Source organism: Zootoca vivipara, chromosome 5 (genome assembly GCF_965207765.1).
Source record: "Zootoca vivipara chromosome 5, rZooViv2.hap1.1, whole genome shotgun sequence".
Lineage (NCBI taxonomy): Eukaryota > Metazoa > Chordata > Lepidosauria > Squamata > Lacertidae > Zootoca > Zootoca vivipara.
Genome location: NC_142588.1, coordinates 30,543,288 through 30,563,856, shown reverse-complemented (window position 1 = coordinate 30,563,856; position 20,569 = coordinate 30,543,288). Strand labels below are relative to the sequence as shown.

Here is a 20,569-nt window from a genome sequence, read left to right as displayed (position 1 = left end):
GTGCCAGAGGATAGAGGAAAAGGGTGCACTTATGTGTGAGGGTCTCGTTTATTCATTTCGCTTTTATAAAAATTCTACTGCAAACCTTCTGGTGCACTAGTTTAGTAAAAGCTATAACTGGCTGCATCTATTGCAGAATGCAGCAGCCAGATACCTCATAGCACCAAGTTACTGGCAACATGTTACCCCATTGTTGATAAAGCTTCACTGGTTGCATGCCTGCTACTGGGACAAGTTTGTGCTGTTTCACAAAGTCAAAAACAACTTGGACCTAGGGACTGCCTGGTTCGTTTTCCTCCACCTTCATCATTGAGGTCCTGTGATGAGTGGTGGTCCCACACACCAATCAAGTTCAATTGACCCTTACCAGTAAAGGTTTGGCAGGAACCACCTATGCCTTCATTCAGACATCTTCTGAAAACTGAACCATTGAGACAGGCCTTTAAGACATTCCCCCCTTTTTTTAACCAATCAGTATTTGCTGATGTTTCTATTGATGCTTATGTTGCATACCACCTTGATATATTTTCATGAAACCGCAGGTGATAAAAAATTCAAACAATAAAAATGTGCATGTCACGGCTGCTATGCTCTTGTTCTCTTTAAATGCCTCCTTTTAAATTTACATGTTATTAATCTGAGTAAATATTTATCAGCCAGTAACTTTAGTCTTATAATCTCTGCGTATTTTCTGTCCCCATTTCATTGTGTAACCTCCATCTTCACTGCCTTCCACTCCAGCACTGTCCTTGCAACTGCAAATTTTCTGTAAAGATTATTTCCAATGGGAAAAGAAATATTTTTAATGAGCCCTTTACACATTCAGCCCCCCCTGCACAGTAATTTGAAGTATCTCTTTAATTTGGTGTAGACTGCCTAGTCAAACATAAGCATTATGACTTTGATTACTGGGAAGTCTGATGGGTCTTTAGGAATCACAGCAGCTAGTAGGGTCCAGTATAATGGTCTTGGGGATGGCCATGCAGCCAGACTTTACTGCCATAGCAGTCTATGGCACATTGTAAGTGGATTTAAGTTCCTGACCCTAGCAACAACAAAAATGGGCATTGATTTCTAAGTATTTTATTACACTCTGCAAACCTTATGGAAGCCAGGATGCCCAAATAAACCCCTAGCTCAGGCATCCCCAAACTTCGGCCCTCCAGATGTTTTGGACTACAATCCCCATCTTCTCCAACCACTGGTCCTGTTAGCTAGGGATCATGGGAGTTGTAGGCCAAAACATCTGGAGGGCCGCAGTTTGGGGATGCCTGCCCTAGCTACTAGCACAGATGGCTTTAAAGGGGTTACTAGACAAATTCACCAAGAGTATCTTCACCAACATCAACTATTCATGATATCTAAATGATGTCTCCACATTGAGAACAATCCCATGTTGGATGAATGCCTACTGGTTCTGGACATGTGAACAGTTGGAGAGGCCTTTGGAAATTGTATCCACACAATTGTTTCAGAGAAAAAAGCTTCTTGGTTAGACAGATTCCGAATACTCAGTTGAAGACCTCTTGCATCTTCCAACCAATGGATTTCTTCACCTTGCCCTTAAACATTTAGATATTAGCTTCAGTTGTCATGAAAACGGTGGAAAAAAGGTGGTAGCTACCCCTCATGGTACATATTTTCACCACAGAACATTACTACATTACTTAGTTTGTTTGCATTAAAAGTGAGCCAGGTGGGCTGTGTTTAAACCAATAAAGCAAAAAGAGTGCCCATGACAATTGCTTGATTTTCCCCCCCTTTCCAAAATGGTATATCAAAACAATATTGCAAAAGCCATGTAAGTATTTGAAGTCACTAAGCAGTCTCACTCAACAGATAAAAATGCACAGCAATGTTTAATGGATTTGGCAGTTTTTAAAATGATACCTCTTGACCTAAACTTTCTTTGACATATCCTGGGAAAGCATGCAGAGCTCAGTAATAAAAGCGGATGATATGTTATATAGATTTGCCTGCACAGATTATCATTAGGTGCAAAGCATTCTGTGAAATATCTTTCTCCCCAGAATGAAGAAATAAAATCTACTGAAACAGAGCTGAAAACAACAACATAAAAACTGGATGACCTTGCAGACTGCCCCCAGAGTCACCAGAGGAAATGTTTTCCAGTAAAAGTGTCTGGGGAACCTTTGCTTTCACCTGTTATTTTGTGTTTTACAGGTGCAAAATACTGAGCTCCTCAAAATTTTCTGCATGAACTGATCATTACACACCATCTCCTTCACAGAACTAACACAGCAACAAATTACAAATAGTAATTTTCACATGTGACTTGTTCTGAAAATCAAAGGCTTATTCCATTTTAGAAATAGAAATAATAAGTAGTACAGTAGTAGTAGCAACAACAACAGTAGTAGAAGAAGTATTTATAGCCTGCTCTTCATTGAATGTGTTCAATTCCAGAGAAGGGAACAAAGACTACCACACTAGCAACAGAGCAAAATACATACACAACAGAAAAAGTGGGTGGCAATAAGCCATAGCTGGTATTTCCCTTCCCTTCCCAGTCCTGAGGGCCACAAGGTCAGTATGGCTGCTAGGAAAGACATGCAAGTGGATTTGCTGATCTCTCCCATAAGGGCCAACAATTTACCGATAATTTCTACTTATGTGTGTGTAACATCTGTTCCTGTAGAGAAGGGGTTCTCTAACTGATCTTGAGTAGTATGTCTATTTCAGTACTATTCACTTTTGTTCTTGACAAGAAAGAATCAATTGACCCAGGAGATACCAGTTCATTGGTATTTAAGTATCTAAAGCCTTATCATTTCTTGGGGATTATCACTTTTCCTACAAACATAGTGGGTGGTCATTTCCTAGAAACAGTATTCAGATGTCAAATAAGGATCATACCCAAATAACTTGACAACAAAATAGGGCTAAGTTGAAATTTCACAGAAAATAATTTACTGACAAATGTTTGAAGCTTTTCTCTTTCTTTCTGAGTTCATTTATAATATCTCAGAATTTCAGTCTTTTCCCAGAGAATAATTAGCAATATTGCACCCCCCCCCCATATTGCCACCCATTAATTTTGGGCTCAGTTTTGAATCCAATTTTATTTTTTCCTACGTAGTCTCAAACTGCTTCTGGGAACAACTAATGTGCGTCAGTGCAAAACTAATCTCTGTTCTGCTCTTTTTATTCTTCTCAGAGACCAAGAGGGGGAGGTGAGCTGCTTGCAACTCTGCACTCTGCCATAGACTCTTCCTGCTCACTAAACTCTGTTGCCCCTCCAGATTCTGACACCTCCTCCCCCCTGTCTTCTCCTTCTGGTCACTCATTGTTGTCCCACTACCAATCCCCTGGCTCCGAGCCTTCTCCCCCTGGGGGTTCCTATGGGGGTTTCCCAGCTGGTGCCTCCTACCATTCCTCTGCATTTCACCAGTCCACCACACCTACTTGGCAATCTGATGTCAGACTTTTCACAAGTATTAATACTATGTGAAGTACCAACATGTTAAAAACTACCCCCCCTTCCACCCTGCCACAGTCTTAAAGTGATGAAGTTTAATCTCTGAAATACTAAACAGGCTCTGAATATGCTAAAGGATTGCTGAGCAACCAGAGTTTGGAGCTGGGTGACAGAAAACAGTTTAGGTTCTGAAGGGACTGAACTTTGATAGCTGTGAGTCTGGTACTACAGGTAAAAAAAAAAAGGTAAAGGACCCCGGATGGTTAAGTCCAGTCAAAGGCAACTATGGGGTTGAGGTACTCATCTCGCTTTCAGGCGTTTGTCCACGGACAGCTTTCTGGGTCATGTGGCCAGCATGACTAAACCGCTTCTGGCGCAACAGGACACCATGACAGAAGCCAGAGCGCAAGGAAACACCGTTTACTGGTACTACAATCTCTCCTCTGGCCCCATAAGATCAGCTTGGGCTGTGCTAAATTAACAGATAGTTGCAAAGATAACACAAAGCCCCAATGTCCATACCTATGATAGAAACCCATTCTGTGACGATTGCCCAGATTTTTACACTGCTTGGGTAGCAGCAGCAGCAGCATGCAATGAACCATCTTGTGTTAACAGCCATGGCCAAAACGAAAAATGATGTCGAAAGCTATAAAGCAACATTTCAAGGAGTATGCTGTAGATAAAATATACTGATATGAAACATTACGTGATTACCACTGAGAAATTTACTGTTCAAGCAGAATTGTTTGCACCGTTTAGGTTTGACTAGAAAATATGGCACACCTTCTGACAAAGAAAAGGCTTATTGAATTCTTCTTCTTTATTTATTTATTTATTTTAAATTGCTATCTCATCGAAGGATAATACACACTTCATGCTGCACATGTAGGTGAGGGGGAAAACACTGGAATCCCCTAATCAGTAAGCAGAGCATAGATTGTAGTTTCAACACCAGGCTGCTTATTTCCGGGGAAATGCAATCAGAGAAGCTTTTTTTTCAGGTTGTGTCAGGTAAGGAAAGCTGGAAGGCTCCACATACACATGCTTTCAGCAAGTGCTGGAAACCAGAGCCAGAATTCAGGGGGTGAACCCCCATCCTTTGATACTACTATTTTCCAGGTCTGGGGTCAGAGAAAGGAGCAGCAGAGAAGCTGAGAGGCTGATAGTTCTACAGCATTATCTGGCAGAGTTAGATGAAGCTGAGAGTTGCTGGTAACTGAAGCACAGAAGGAAATTAAAGAAAAAGAGTGGGGGGAAACTGCATGCTGCTTCCTACTCAGTTCTCTCTAGAAAGACGACACTGAGAGTTTGACCTCTTTTTCTACACTCTGCAAATGAGTCAAATCACAATGGTATGTGGACATAATAGCTGGGTTTAAATGGCAAGGGGGAGTGGGGAGTGGGGCTGAGAGAAGCTGATAACTCCAACATTTTTACATCCCTCAAGTGTGATGAGTAATGGACCTTTTTCAGCAAAGCCAGCACATAAATTGCTTATGAACACACAGTTATAGGAATAAGCACTTTAGTGCACACTGCTGTTTAAAATGGATGATATCCATTTTATCCGGGAATTGTGAATTTATTTGAAAGGAGGGAGAGGGATTAAAATGACTGAAAAGTTCATTTTGTGTGTGTGTGTGTGGGGGGGAGGTACATAGAGCAAAGATCTACCTGTTAAATAATAGCAAACAGGAAACGGGAGTCGTCGTTATATTGTTAGTACCTCTAGAGGGCAGTGAATAAAAGAAAACAGAACACCAAGAAGCCAGCCATGGCACACAAATCACAGTGCAGTTTTGATACACAGTGAACAACCTCACATCCCAAAGCTAGCCTGCATTTCTCATGTTAACATGTTTTATTATTTTGCTTATTCACCCTATAGCCCCTTTTGTCCTTGTCCCAAAGGAAATTAAGACTACTATATATATGAAACTACAGCAGATTACTCATCATAGTATCTTTAGCTTTGCTTTCCTTCAACCTGTTTCCTCCCGACTAAATCTGAACTATAACACAGGGACCTGTCAGCAAACCTTATGCAAAATGATGTTGGTGATTGACGGGCTGCATTTAAATAGTATTTTATCCTGTTTGAAACCAGCTGAAGGTTGTCAGTGCTAATAATGAATAAGCTTATTACAGCTTATTTGAACATTTAAGTTAGAATGAGATATTCCTCGTATGCATTTTTTTCGGGGGGAGGGAAAACTAAAAGCTTAGTGAAAGGAAGGAAGATGGACTGGCAGATTTGTCTGAGAACAGGAAAAGGCTATTTTATTTTATTTAGCAGCAACATGTGTTGTTTAAAACATCCATAGGATATTTAAACTGTAATTTAAATATCAGCCCTACATTGGCTATGAATTAAACAAATACAAGCATGCTTCCATGTGATGTTTTAAGTGTCACATGCCAAAAATCCCCTAAGGGTGTAACTTAACCATACTTTAAATGTGTGATTAGAGTCAACCAAGTTCAGGTCTCCTGAAGAGGGGCAGGAAGAGGGGATTTAACCCTTTCCACTGCAATCCTGAAAAAGGGGAGGGGGGAGCTTTTCTGTATGGAAAATTGAAATTTGAAAACAAAACCCAGTTGCTTCCTAAACTTCTTTTTAATAATTTTTTTTTTAAAAAAAACGGCTGTTGCTTTAAGCGACACGTTTACAGTAATGTATGGTTAGCCCCTAATTTAATACTAGAAATAGCCATTTCACTATTTCAGAAATAGTCACACAAGACTAACTCCATGCTGTGGATATCAGAAAGGACACTGAGATATAACAGAAAATCCTGAATAAAAGATACAGTGAGCAAGTATGCATTCACCAAACTGGCATTAGCAAAATGAACCTCAGGTACTGCACTGACCAAGAGTGAATAACCGTTCTTCAGACCAAGAGTGTTTGTTGATAGCTTCATTTTTAAATTAAAGATTCCTCACATTTCCATATAAGAAGAAGAAGAAGAGTTTGGATTTGATATCCCTAAGGAGTCTCAAAGTGGCTAACATTCTCCTTTCCCGTCCTCCCCCACAACAAACACTCTGTGAGGTGAGTGGGGCTGAGAGACTTCAGAAAAGTGTGACTAGCCCAAGGTCACCCAGCAGCTGCATGTGGAGGAGCAGGAAGTGAACCCGGTTCACCAGATTATGAGTCCACCACTCTTAACCACTACACCAGGCTTTCTCAGCCTCGGCCCTCCAGATGTTTTTAGCTTACAACTCCCATGATCCCTAGCTAGCAGGACCAGTGGTCAGGGATGATGGGAATTGTAGTCTCAAAACATCTGGAGGGCCGAGGTTGAGGAAGCCTGCACTACACCATAGTGTTAATGCTAGGGATCCATGTCTGCTTTTTGCCAGACAAATAGTGGTAATAAGCTTCATCTTTACATGTTTTATTATTTTGGAAACATTCCTCAAGTTCACAAGGGCATTCTGTTAAAGAGATCCTGGAGGAAACACACACATGGGGACTAGGGCCATAGCACTTCTCCAAAAGGTGATCTTGGTGGGGTGGTACCTATTTGATGTGCCACCACTGGCCCAACCTTTCAGTGAATCAACCAGCAGGAGAAGGGCTGATACGGGTTATATCCAATGCCTAAGCCAAACCCCTTAGATCTCTAATCAATAAAGTTGTGGCCTAATTTGAACACAAAGGGATTTTGTCACAAGCGGTCATTCAATCTCATACACAGTGTGGGGTGGTGGGCTCATGGTGCCTGGGCACGCAATCAATTACATCATGAACTTACTTATAGGTACACACACATTTTTACTGCTTCTATAGGATGGATACTGCTCTTGATTAATGCAATGCAATATTGTGAATGTTTGCTCACAAGTCTCACTGCGTTCACACCACTGGGAGTGTGCACAGGATTCCAGCTCTAGCATGTGAAATATTTCATTTTATTCAAATATTCAAACTGGCTTTTTATTTCTCCAGTTTTCTTTTAAAAAAATAAGTAAATCATAAAATGTGAAAGATGTATACAATATGAAGAGAAATCAGAGTACTCTCATCAAAATATCTGTATTACTATGTACCCAATATACATATATTGTATTATAATAATATATATTGTATTATAGTTTTAAGCATTGATTTTGTTTTTGGATTTCCTTTTCATTCCCTTCACTGCATTTCGATACTGAAAATTTTCAACAAAATATAAATATTTAAAAATAAACAAACAAACAAATTGTATGATACCTGCATTTCAGATTATGTTTTATGTAGCAAACATTGGTTTTGTTTCTGAATTATGTGGTTTTGTTAAGAAAAGAAATGTACCTGAACTCTTTAGGGTCACTTCATTTCCCAGAAGAGTATGTTGTTTCATTGCAATTGGATGCATTCTGGAGGAACAAAAGCAAAAAGAGATAAATGAAACTAAACAAAAATTATTCCCTTCAACAGATAGTGAAATATTTCTGCAAAGGATTAAGCTGCATTCCACCCCCCTCCAAGTTAATGTGTAGCCTATATAGGATCTTTGCTAATCATTAAATCCTAGTCTGAACTGGTTACAGTATTACTTAGGAACATACTTTCTACTTGCAGTAATAAGAAAAGTTCATTATCTAATAACAATACATGCTGTAGACTAAGTAAATGAAGGCTTCCATATGAGCAACAACATGTCCCTTTTGGGTAGATTAAGGCTGCAATACTATGCACTGTTGTTGTTGTTGTTGTTGTTGTTGTTGTTGTTGTTTAGTCATTTACTTGTGTCCAACTCTTCATGACCCCATAGACCCCACTCCAGACACTTCTGTCTTCCACTACCTCCCGCAGTTTGGTCAGACTCATGTTGGTAGCTTCAAGAACACTGTCCAACCATCTCGTCCTGTCATCCCCTTCTTGTGCCCTCAATCTTCCCCAACACCACCATCAATTACTGAGGAATAAATAAACCTATTAAATTAAAGGAGCATCACTTCTGAGTACAGATGGTTAAGCTTCAAAAGGAACCCTCATCTTGACCTGGAAATAACTTGAGTTCTTCCCCCAAAAAAAGAATTGGAAAAGTTTAGATAACATTCCCCAACCAATCTGAGGCTTCATCCCTTTGAAAAAGATGCTTTAAAGCCAAAAGCCTAGAGTGGGAAGGAGGTCATCTTCCCCCATGAAGACCTACAGGGTGGCTTTGACTATCCCTACTGAGGGCAGACTAATAGAGCTACTGGACTACATTAAACTTGTATAGGTTATAGGGGAAATTCTACAGGTGCAAAACTCTGGATTCCTCTCTAGATAAGGTTTCAGTCTATGTTGGAGAAAAATGAGAGGGCATTTGAAACTTGTCTGTCTTTCTTTTTTGCGGTAGGCTTTAATGAGTCCTCAAAGTTCCTGTCAAGGCTCACTCAAGAGAACATTACTGTTATCTTTTTCTGAGTAGGCATAAATAGAATTGGGCTGTATTTCAGAGAAAGGATAATTTGATTACAAAGAATATCACCCATTATTTTTCACTGGAAAAAAACACAAAATTTATTATAAAATGAAGAAAACAAATGTGTGTGTGCTGCTTTAATTTTTCTTCTTTGGGAGTCATTTCACATACTCTGAGGCAAATCATCCTGGAACTAGTGCAAAAAAGTTCTTTTTTATTCTTTAAGACAGAATAGAACATAAAAAGAAACTTTCATTCATTTTGAGTGCAGATGCAAATAAAATATTACATCATAGTTTTACGTGCAAAGCCTTATTGATTGCATATTTCCCAATGGTATGTGTATCAGTTCTAATTTGATTTCTGCCCAATCTTTTCTTGCACCACATCAATATCATATGTTCCATACTCTTATGGACGCAGAAACCAATTTTAAAAGAAGCATCTGTATGGAAATTATTGAAGACACTCAATGACATATAAATTATTTTCCTCTTTGGAAATCTGAAATACCCCCCCCCCCAACAAAACAAAGCCTGAGGGCATCTAACTGCATTTGCACATAAATGCCCCCCCATCATTATTATATTGCAGGCTTCCATCTCTTGCAGGGAGGGGGAGGCTGTCTTCTGTATTTATGTTACTTTGTGAAATGTTATATACATGGCCTATGTAAACATCAACACATTACTTTTGAATGGTATCCTTTTTTGAGGATCTGCAATTCTTTAGGGACCATAATGAATGCAAATTATATAGGGAGGCTGCAAAGTGCTAACAAATGATTTTATCTACCATGGCCTAGATCTTAAAAAACAACTATCTAACTCCACAAGGTCTTGTATTTATCATACAACAGCTTCCAAGACACCACAACAATTATATTCTGAAACTGTGAGGAGTTTCAAAATTTTCAAGGTGGGTGGCAGTGGGGGGGGGAATCCACTTTTTTAATCCTAAACCCTTAGGCTTTTTAAATGTCTTAAAGGGAACATGAGTAATGTCATGCCACATTAGACCAATAGTACATGGAGCTCAACCTGTTTTTTAATCTAACTATGACTAACCAGATGCCCAGGGCAACTCCTAAGATGACAACACCAATCCTTTCATGTGTACCTGGATAACACAGGTTTTGTTCACTATGTTCCATAGGGAGCCAGCATCCTTGTAGCTAGGGCAGCCTGCAGTATTGTGTAGGTAAGTAGCCAGGGGTTGAACACAAGTGGCAAATGGCATCAGGGCAAATATCCACTGGAGGCAGCAGTGATCAGGTGGCGAGGGGGCACAATTCACCACCCCACCAATCTGGCCTCAGGGCTGGTCCTTATGAGGCAAGTCCTCATGTAGGGCTCAGCAGGAAAATGCCCTAATACCGCTTCAGCAACAGTCAGCTTTAGAGTGAGCCTCATTTGGAATCAGTAGTTCTCGCTCAGTTGTAAGGTCTGCCTTTATTATTAAAAGGTGTCTCCAATTACTTATAAAGTGTAGCTGCTCCAGCAATCTTTTACTCCAACGCAGCAAGGGAGCCCCTTGTTGCATTCCAAGTCATAAGATGACAATGCAACATATTTGGGGCTGAGGTACCCTAGTAACTATTGGGCTTCTCTTGGGGACACACTTCTGGGTGTGGAGCTACATGCAATGTCCTTTCTTATTCAGAGTCCTTATTCTCACCCCCTGAACAAAAAGGAATCCAGTCCCAGGGACCTGGCACATAAGATGCTACTCTGTGAAAATAATTTTTACAGGCTAATTGTGCAGAGTGTGAAGAGCTCTTCCCCACCTTGCACTCGTTGCATGTTAAATGCATCTTTGTTGCCTGCAGAGTTATGAAAGCAAAGGATTCTGGGGCTATATCAAAAAGAGAAACTGGAGCAGAAGTTTGTGGTGATCTACCCAGTCGCTAAAGGATGCTACTCTACCACCTCTTCCATTATGAATCTTTCCATGCATTAATAAAGATCTTCATCAGAGTTCCTTCTCCACCATAGTGATAAAGTGGGTGGGACATATGGCATTCATTATCATGCCACCTCAACTGTATAATGTTCTGCCCCGAGGCCTCCTGGGTCAAAGGATCTTAGGTTCAATCCCTGGAATCTCCAGGTAGGGCTGGGAAGTACTCTGGTATGAAATCCCAGAAAGCAGTATTATTAAACTGATTTGTATAATGTGAAATTCTTCATTGTCAAATATTCCCTGTTGTCACATGGCATTCCACACAGAACAAAACCTAAGGCATCGGCAAAGGTGCTAGGTGATGGTTAATGTGAACACCTTGCATGCTACATTTTGAAACTGGAGCTATTCTCCATATATTACACTCCATATATTTTTTAAGTTGGAAGCAAACCCCACTGAAATAAATTGTAAGTGCTTCCCATCATCATTATCATCAAGTTTGTTTATATTCAAATAGCACATTGAACCACTTGAATAGCCAACATACTCAAAGAGGTTGAGGTTGCAGCATTCAGATGAAGTAATATTAGAGCCATGAAAATGTAAAGTTCAATGTAGATTCAGTTCTTCCTCCTAAAATAATCACAGCAGGAAGAACGGCTCCAGCAGTTGAATTTTTATTTTGTTTTCCCCATGCTGGGTGAAAGTCACAAGATCAACATAGAGTTTTAAAAAATGATGTGCAATCACCAGCACTCTGGAAGTATCCATAAGGCCTACCATCATTATCAGGAAGCTAATGAGAACACTCAAACATATTTAAGCCAGCTTGTTTGAGAAAATGCTCATGTGAAGCAATACACAGTTCATGCTCTTGATCTTTTATTCTCATTAACAACGGTGATCAAGAATAGACAAGGAGCAGCTATGCTCATATAAAAAAATAATTAAACAATTTCAGAGAGTGCAATTTAAGACAAGGGAATTAGAGCATGACTTGCTTTTTAATTATTCTCACTTTAAAACAAAATGATCAAAACAAATTCCTATTCTGACATTATTCTTCCTTGATGTAAATCCGCAAAACCTCAGAGCATGTAATGATCTCAGTTGTTCATTCTGTTCCCAGAATCAATATAATTATCTGGATAATATGCCATTTTAAGGAAGGTTGGCATTTGGAAAACATGATTTGATGAAAGGACTCAAATAATAGGACTGCCTTCTACACCATAATTTCTTCCCCTAAACAAGCTCCACAATAGTTCCCAGAACAATATTTTCCCATTCCTTGCCCCAATACAGGAATGCTCTTGGTTGTATACAGTTACATCAGTTTTGTCTATCCTGAGATGATATTAATGGATGTACAGTCATACCTTGGAATCCATTCCGGAAGTCCGTTTGACTTCCAAAACATTCAGAAACCAAAGTGTGACTTCTGATTGGCTGCAGGAAGCTCCTGCAGCCAATTGGAAGCCACGGAACCCCCATTGGACGTTCAGGTTCTAAAGAATGTTCGGAAACACTTACTTCTGGGTTTGCAGCATTCTGGAGCCAAATGTCTGAGTACCAAGGCGTTTAGGATCCAAGGCACATTAGCCTGATTGATGTTAATATAAAAATGCTATTTGGACTAAAAATGTGATAGAGGTAAAGAAAAACACTTGCCAGTGGTAGATGTGAAAAAGATCTAGGAGTCTTAATAGACCACAAGCTTCACATGAGTCAACAGTGTGATGCAGCAGTTTAACAACAACAACAACAACAACAACAACAACAACAACAACAACAAAGCTAATGCTATTCTAGGCTGCATCAATAGAGGTGGTGTTCAGCTCAAGGGAAGAAATACTTTATTCTACCTTGGTCAGTTCAGACCTGGAGTACTGTGCCCACTTCTGGGCACCACAATTTAAGAAGGATATTACCTAGCTGGAATGTGTGCACAGGAAGACAACCAAGATGACCAAGGTTTTGGAAACCAGGATGTATGAGGAATGGTTGAGGGAAATGGTAAAGAGAAAATTGAAAGGAGATTTGATAGCCATCTTTGAATATCTAAAAGGCTGTCACATGGAAAATGGAGCAAGCTTGCTTTCTCCTGCTCCTGAGGCTAAGACCAGAATCAATAGATTCAAGTTACATGAAAGGAGATTCCAACTAAATATCATTAAGAACTTTCTGATGGGAAGTGTCCATTCTGACAGTCCCTTCTAACTCTACAATTCTATGACTCTGTAATAGAAAGCCAAAGGAGCAAATAATTTCACACTGCCCAGATGTGAGCTGATTTCTCTCTCTGTGTGTTTTTTAATACAGCATATCAGCTTCATCTTAACACCTATTATATCTTCCTTGTCCCTGGAGTAACACATACAAATGCACAGTAACATTCCTTAAACAACCTGTTTAAGAGAGCAAAGAGGTCTCTAAATAAACATTGCTCTGATCGTTCTAAAACATTATATCCTCCTAACACGTTTGCAAAGCAGTATGTCACTGCCTCTTCTACATTTTCCTAAATGAAATTTGAAGTCTGCTAAATTAAAAGTCGGCATCAAAGCAATGTAACGTGTAGGAACAAACCACTCTTTCTATGAAGTCAAAAGAATCTAGAAGTAATCTAAGGATGAGTGAAAACAATGGCAGAAAGTAATGGCAGACAGAGGGTTCATGAAGATTGGTAATATAAGCAATGCACAATCTGTGCAGGTTCAATTTATCTAAGGAATCCTTCATTTTGTGACTACTGATTATGTAAAGTCCACATTGGATATTTTTTTGTGGTACATGCTGGTACCTCCCTTTTACTATATAGCATTTGAGTTTTCTATTAGTACATACGGTATATTTTTTTATTTTATTTAAAAAAAGTGATTGCAAAATAAATTGTTCTTCTGATAGGTTGTTTGATAGGCTGTGTTGTTTCACCTCTTTCTTTACCTCAGTGGGATCTAGCCTAGCCTAGCCCTTGATGCACAAGTGTTTTGTATGCTTGTTGGTATTTAAGCAAACACAGTATTTTTTACATATGGGAGCAGTCAATAAAGGTGTTTGCAAATTAGATCCTTCCGGTGAAATAATAGTGAAGTATGTGAATATTGGTACATTTCATATGTTGAGCAGACAACATCTAGGACTGATAGCTCAGTTGATAGAGCATGAGACTCTTAATCACAGGGTCAGGGGTTCGAGCCCCACATTGAGCAAAAAGATTCCTGTACTGCAAGGGACTAGATGACCCTCATGGTCTCTTCCCACTCTACAATTCTATTATTCTATGTCAGGGAAGGGTGCATTATGTCAGCATCACATCTGGTTTTTCTGCCTTCTTTCTGGCATCCCTATGTCAGCAATGTTGGCATTAAACCAACAGAGCAAGGCAAGAGATTGCCAAGAACCTCTGGTTAAAATGAATTCATTTGGAAATAATGGAAATATTTCATTAATACTTGATTGAACAGCTTATGGGATTAATTTTTTTTGTCTTAAAGTGGATTTTTAAAATAATTTCACACTTTTCTCCTGCACTAATAGTTTGAGCTATGGCCATTTATGAAGGAGAGATAAGTCTTTGGCATCCTCTGCATTCTACAGTGAGAATAAAATTAAAAATGGGGAAGGAAACAATTGTTCAAATTAAAGCAGAATAGAACAAGTCATTTCTTAAAGAGGTATGTGAACCAAAGGGTTTTTCTGAAGCCATGGTACTAAACTTTAAAATACCCCACAGACTGGATTACTTTAATTCCCATTTAGTAAAGTTTACATAAAGGCTTCCCTGCCAAATGCAATGGACTTATAAGTGTGTTTGTTTATGGGTTTGAATAATGCATTGTCTGTGTTGTTGTTAAATTGATTTTTAGAAAGTGTTGTTTAAAAGTGCTAATCTTTAAAGGACACAGCATTTGGTATTGGCTTTAGCTGCCTCTTTTTATCTCTTCCTTCAACCTTTTTTATTTCTTGCATTCAAAGTCCATTTATCCTTCAGTGAAGTCAGAGTTACATCTTAAGTCCTATTCTGTGAGCTGGTTAGGCTAAGGGATAGTGACTAGCTCAAGGCCATCCAATATGCTTTCTAGTGAAGTGGAGAAGTGAGCTTAGATATCCTACATCCAAGCCCATTCCAAACAGTGATTTCCAAATAATGGGGCAGGCATACTTGAGAAATTAAATAACCACGCTGAGTACATCCATCACTCTGTGCAGAGACCACTTGTAGCATATACACTGCCCCCCTTGCCATGGTATGAGCAGTGATCCCATCTTAAGGGAGGAAGCAAACAGTGTGATTCCTTTATGCAGCCTTTACAACAAGAGAGAGGCTCAGAGAATCCTAATGTTACCATTGCCCAGAAAGCACAAGCTTTCTGACTGAATGGGGAAAGGATAATATAACTGACTGATTGGGCAAAAGGCAAGACAGCACAATCTTAACTGTGACATTCTTCTGTTGGAAGTAGGACACACACCCTGTATTTTTGCAGCTGACTCTCTGGAAATCAGATCTGGGGTAGTGGATTTTGCTGATGGTGTGTTTAAGCCAGGGCAGTTCAGCACACAACCCAAGGGCCACATGCAGCCCTTGATGCCTTTTTGGTGGCCCTCAGCAACATTTGACCACCCACAGCAGCCTTTGTGCTGCCTTCCCCAAATGTGGTGCTGGGCTTTGGGAAGGAAGCGTGAGGGCTCTGACAGGGTCCTAGAGGCCTCATTCCTCATTCCGAAAGCCTAGTTGGTGCTTTCCCAGCTTAGGGAAGGAGGTGGGAGGACTCTAGGACCCTGCCAGAGCTTCATGCCTCCTTCCCAAAGCCTGGTGATTCACTTGGCTAGCTATGGAAGGCAGCACAAGGACAGGGGGTAAGGGGCACCAAATTTTTGCCTTCTCCCCCCCCCCTCCCACACAAGTATGTGGCCTGCAGGTTCCATGTCAAAGTATTCTTGCGGCCCACTTAGTATGAAAAGTTTGACTGCCTTAGTTAAGCTGTCTGCTTCAATCTGTGGCCAACTTGTATGTTCGTAAATAAACTCAAATATTACAAAGTATCTAGCAATCACTTCATCCAAAGGAAAGAGTGGTTTAGAACAGTTGTACATAAAGCCATATGATTAAAAATCCCATAAAGGTAAAGGGACCCCTCACCATTAGGTCCAGTTGTGACCGACTCCGGGGTTGCGCTCATTTCGCTTTATTGGCCGAGGGAGCCGGCATACAGCTTCCAGGTCATGTGGCCAGCATGACAAAGCCGCTTCTGGTGAACCAGAGCAGCACACGGAAACGCCGTTTACCTTCCTGCTGTAGCAGTACCTATTTATCTACTTGCACACTGACGTGCTTTCGAACTGCTAGGTTGGCAGGAGCAGGGACTGAGCAACGGGAGCTCACCCCGTTGCGGGGATTCGAACCGCTGACCTTCTGATCGGCAAGCCCTAGTCTCTGTGGTTTAACCCACAGTGCCACCCGAGTCCATACAACCCCCCCCCATACAAATACAGTATTTAAAATCAGAGCTCAGTTTAAAACATGTATTCTTAATTTGGTGTATTCCTAATTGCTTGTATAAATCTGATGGATTGGAAACATTTTCAGCGGATGTTTAAAAGTTGAAACAGGAGGCACCTGCTGATTCTTTATTGGCAAAGAATTCCACAAGACATGCCAATATCACTAAAGGCTTGTTGTCTTGTTGCAGATAAATGAGCCTAACCAACTCAGAAAATGACTAACAACACTCCTGCAGGCAATCTCAGTGATCAAGCTGGGATACAAGGCTTTAGGGAACCTAAGACACCCTGTACCTAACTTCTTCAGGGCTTTGTAAATTAAAATAGAATCTTGAACACGGCTCAGTAGTAAATGGAAAGCCAGTACTGTACAGATGTTTTAACAATGGTGTCAAATATTGCCGGCGATCAGCAGTCTGGCTGCCACATTCTGCATCGGCTGGAGTTTCCAAAGCAGGCCTTGGAATTGTCAAAGCGTAGACTACAGTGACAAATCTGACAAGGCTAGTAAAAGGCACTGCTTTCCTTTAGTGTAAACTGTGTCTAACACTGACATTTGTGTGGTGCAAAATGTCTAAGTTCCCTCACATATTTGCTTTCTTGCTCATCAACATAAATTATGGGAGAGGGGATTATTGGTTTTGTTTGTTCTTGTTTTATTATGTATTTTGTGTTTTATCTTGTATTTTTATGCTGTGAACCACTCTGATATCTTTGGATGAAGGGCAGTAAAACTAACTAACTAACTAAACTAGTATTATAGAAAAATACTCTTTCACAAAAATGGCTCTTTCAACAGCATTCTTAGCCAACGTTCTGGATAGCCTTGGGCCAGTCACTTTCTCTTAGCCTAGGCTACTCACAGGGTGACTAGAGAGGCTTAAACCTGATTAACTGGAGCAAATAGGAGTTATTCTGGGCTTAGACCACTTATTTACCATTGCAGGTGCTTTATTCATACAACTTTGGTCATTTCAGATAGCTGCAAAATCCATTCCCATTGAAAAACAGCCTTTGGTGGCTGCTTTACACAGTAACACAAACTATAGCTTATTGGGAACACTTAAATATGTTGGCTCCCTGAAGATCTAGCACTCATTTTTCTCAATGCAGTGTGGCAGCTAAGCCAAACTTTGGGTATAGCTCATGATTAAGGAAGAGAGAGTTTAACCACTAATGGCTCAGCTACTGTTCCACAGTAAGAGGAGCTGCAGTGGCAGACCTTGGGGTCTCAAAATTCAGTGGCGCCCTGTGCAATGGCAAAATTTGCCCCCACTGCTTCTCGTGCTCCATTCTAAATCATAGTTGCAGCACCACCAAGGCTCTGTGTCCAGTGTGACGGAACTGGTCAAGCTCCCTTAAATCTGGCTGTGGGAACAGAGAGGAGCAAAAAAAGCTGTGATCTCCTCCCTGGGGGTACACACATCCTATATAATAAAGTGCAAGTGTCTCTGCGTCCTGTCCCTGTGTCCGCGCTACTGTGCATGTGCCCCACGGACACAGGGATTGGATGCAGAGACTTGGAGCGCAGAGACTGGCCCCTCCTCCCGCTGTCCCGAGTGGCAACGGCCTCCTCCACCTCCCTTCTCCTGAGGAGAAGGAAGAGGCTTCTGCCGCCGCCTCCCGCAGCGCGCCTCAGGTAAGTGCGCCGCCCCTCGCTCTCCCGCTTCGCCGCCCCGCGTCACTCTGCCGCAGCAGGGAGGTGGAGGAGGCCGTCGCCACTCGGGACAGCAAGAGGAGGCGGAGGAGGGGCCGGTGGGCCTCAGGCGCTCGACGGAGGCGATGCCTGCGCGGTCCCAGGGTTTCCCCCCCGTTCCCGCCCGGCTAGCGCCCATTTACTGAACGGGCTGAATGACACTAGTTCATACTAAAACAAAATAAAAAAATCCTTCCAGTAGCACCTTAGAGACCAACTAAGTTTGCATTAGACCAACACGGCTACCTACCTGTAACATTCATACTAAGTCATGGTTTGGCTGAGTGTTATGTGTAGACACAGCCAAAGTAACCAAACTAAGAACACTGAACTGAAGTTCCCCTTGAGGATCCACTTCACTCACTGAATTTTTAAAAAAACCTTTCAGGACCTGAACTTCCCTGCACTCCACCGCACCGAAAAGCTGTGTGTTTAAATAATGTAGGTTTTATCACTCATCTAAAGATTCATATTCAGCATTCATCTGTACCACAATCCTTACAAATCCCTCAAATCTACATACATGCCACTTAAATAAAAAGGTGACATATAAAGGTCAAACATGTATAGAAAATAGACCATTAGGGACAGTGCAGGAATCAGCCAAGAAAATGAGGTACAATGAGCATGCAATATTTATTTTTATACTGTGCCATTAAAAAACCCCTAAAATGATTACTGTAGTTTTGGGGAATTGGGAAAGAATATTGTAAAATTTAAATTTGCTTATAGCATTTCTATATTAAAAGAAAATAAACAGTACCTTATTTGCATTTCTTCACCAGAGCTCCGGTGGCCTGAAAACAAGAAATACATGTGTTTTAAAGTCTTTTGTTTACATTTTTATGTACTAGCTAATATATATATATAAATCTGCTTATTACTACCGCTGTTTACAGTTTATTACAGTAAAGTTTTATTCTGTCTCCTAGGGGCAGAATTGGTTGCAAAATAAATAAATAAAATGTCTTGGAAGATATTTTACACCCACATAGTGGATGCTTTAATAAGATAAATAATATGGAGATTATGCTTGAGGCATTCCTTCAGACAGTCTGCATATTCTAAGCAAGCATTTGTCAATTAAGGATCCAGACAACTAATGCAAGATTAATGTATCAGACAAAAAGATAATACACAACATGCATAAAACTCAGAAGCAGTTTCAGGCCTTCGGGGCTTTTACTTCCTTACAAATCTCTTAGGACAAAATGTATTCACATCTGCAGTTCATACATTTGCATTTCTTCAATATTGTTTAGTCGTATTAAAAAAGAGAATTTACATCCAGATTGAATTTGTCTCTTCCTTCATCCCATTACAAAAAACACCCTGGAGTATGCCAATAATACAGCTAATTCCTGATAGCATTCAAGTCCAATTCACATTTGCATGCACATGTATGAAATATCTCCGCTGAAAAGTATTGTGTCTGAAGTGATGCAAGAGTTCTGCTTAATGTGTACTCTGCAATAGCTGTTTTCATCCTTCAACCAGGACATCGCAAAGGCCAGAGTGTTTACGTTGGGTATTTTAGACTCTGGACCGTATGAGAAGGGTGGCCTTTTATATGATCACTAACTTCAAAATGTGGTAAGACAATCCTTGACTGAACAAATGCTATACAGTGGTACCTCCGGTTGCCACAGGATCCGTTCCGGAGCTCCAGTCGGATCCTGAGGTGTGCGTATTTGGAGGTGCTGCTTCTGCGCATGCGTGTGGCACAGTTTAGTGCTTCTGCGTATGTGTGCAGTGTGTAGCGCGCATCTGCGCATGCGCGCGGGGCAAAACCTGGAAAATACTTCCGGGTTTGCTGCACATAAGTAAGTATGTGTTTGCTGCACATAAGTTTGCTGCACATAAGTAAGTATGAACGTAAGTAGAGGTGTCATTGTACTAGATGGGCCTTTGGCCTGATCCAGCAGGGGTCTTCTTACACTACCACAGAATATGATTAGAAACATTACAATCACTCCAAACAAATTAACAGTATTTACATAATTGGCAAAGTCTTGTCGTGCTGGAAGGATAGAACCACTGCAGCATTTTCAAATGACTCTTAAAGACTAAAGACATTCCCACTTGCAACATGTGCTCATTGAATGCAGCTCTCCTGCCACACATTTGCAGAAGATCTGAACAGAACAAATGTACACACAATTAAGAATTGTGTTTAGCGCACAGGAAGTCTATGTGCATATATATGCTACCATACAGAGTTCCAGACACACTTAATTCTGACTGTGTAGAAGCTGAGAGACAGTCCAAGTTTCTGCCTCTTGTTTTGGTGTCACATGAGAGTGAACAACACTTAACAGAGATATTCGATTATGTCAAGATACCACCTAAGTACCCCTCTTGCTGTTTAGGAGTTAGCTCATTGGTCTTCACCTGGTGGGTCACAGCCCACTAATGGGTCATGGTCTGATCTAGCGTGGGCTTCAACTACCACCATACAAACATTTGATTAAAATAATGTAAGAAATTGGTCCCTAGTGCTTGTTTCGGTTCCCTAGTGCTTCCCAGGTCTGGGAAGTTTGAAGGTTATTGAAACAGAGACTTTATTTTGAAAATGTTCTGTCCTGATTGGACTGAATTTGCACAATTCTTTTC

At 40.6% G+C, this 20,569-nt stretch overlaps 1 protein-coding gene across 2 annotated transcripts in view; it reads right to left on the bottom strand.

Moving 5' to 3' along the window:
- The window catches only part of PCDH15 (protocadherin related 15), a 620,078-nt gene that overhangs the window by 397,189 nt on the left and 202,320 nt on the right, over window positions 1-20,569 (bottom strand). For both annotated transcript variants that reach the window (XM_035137532.3, XM_035137542.3), the window contains exons 4-5: window positions 18,720-18,753; window positions 7,746-7,810 (exon numbers count right to left, since the gene is read on the bottom strand). The gene's annotated coding sequence lies outside the window, so the exon portion shown is untranslated. The remainder of the gene's footprint in view (window positions 1-7,745; window positions 7,811-18,719; window positions 18,754-20,569) is intronic.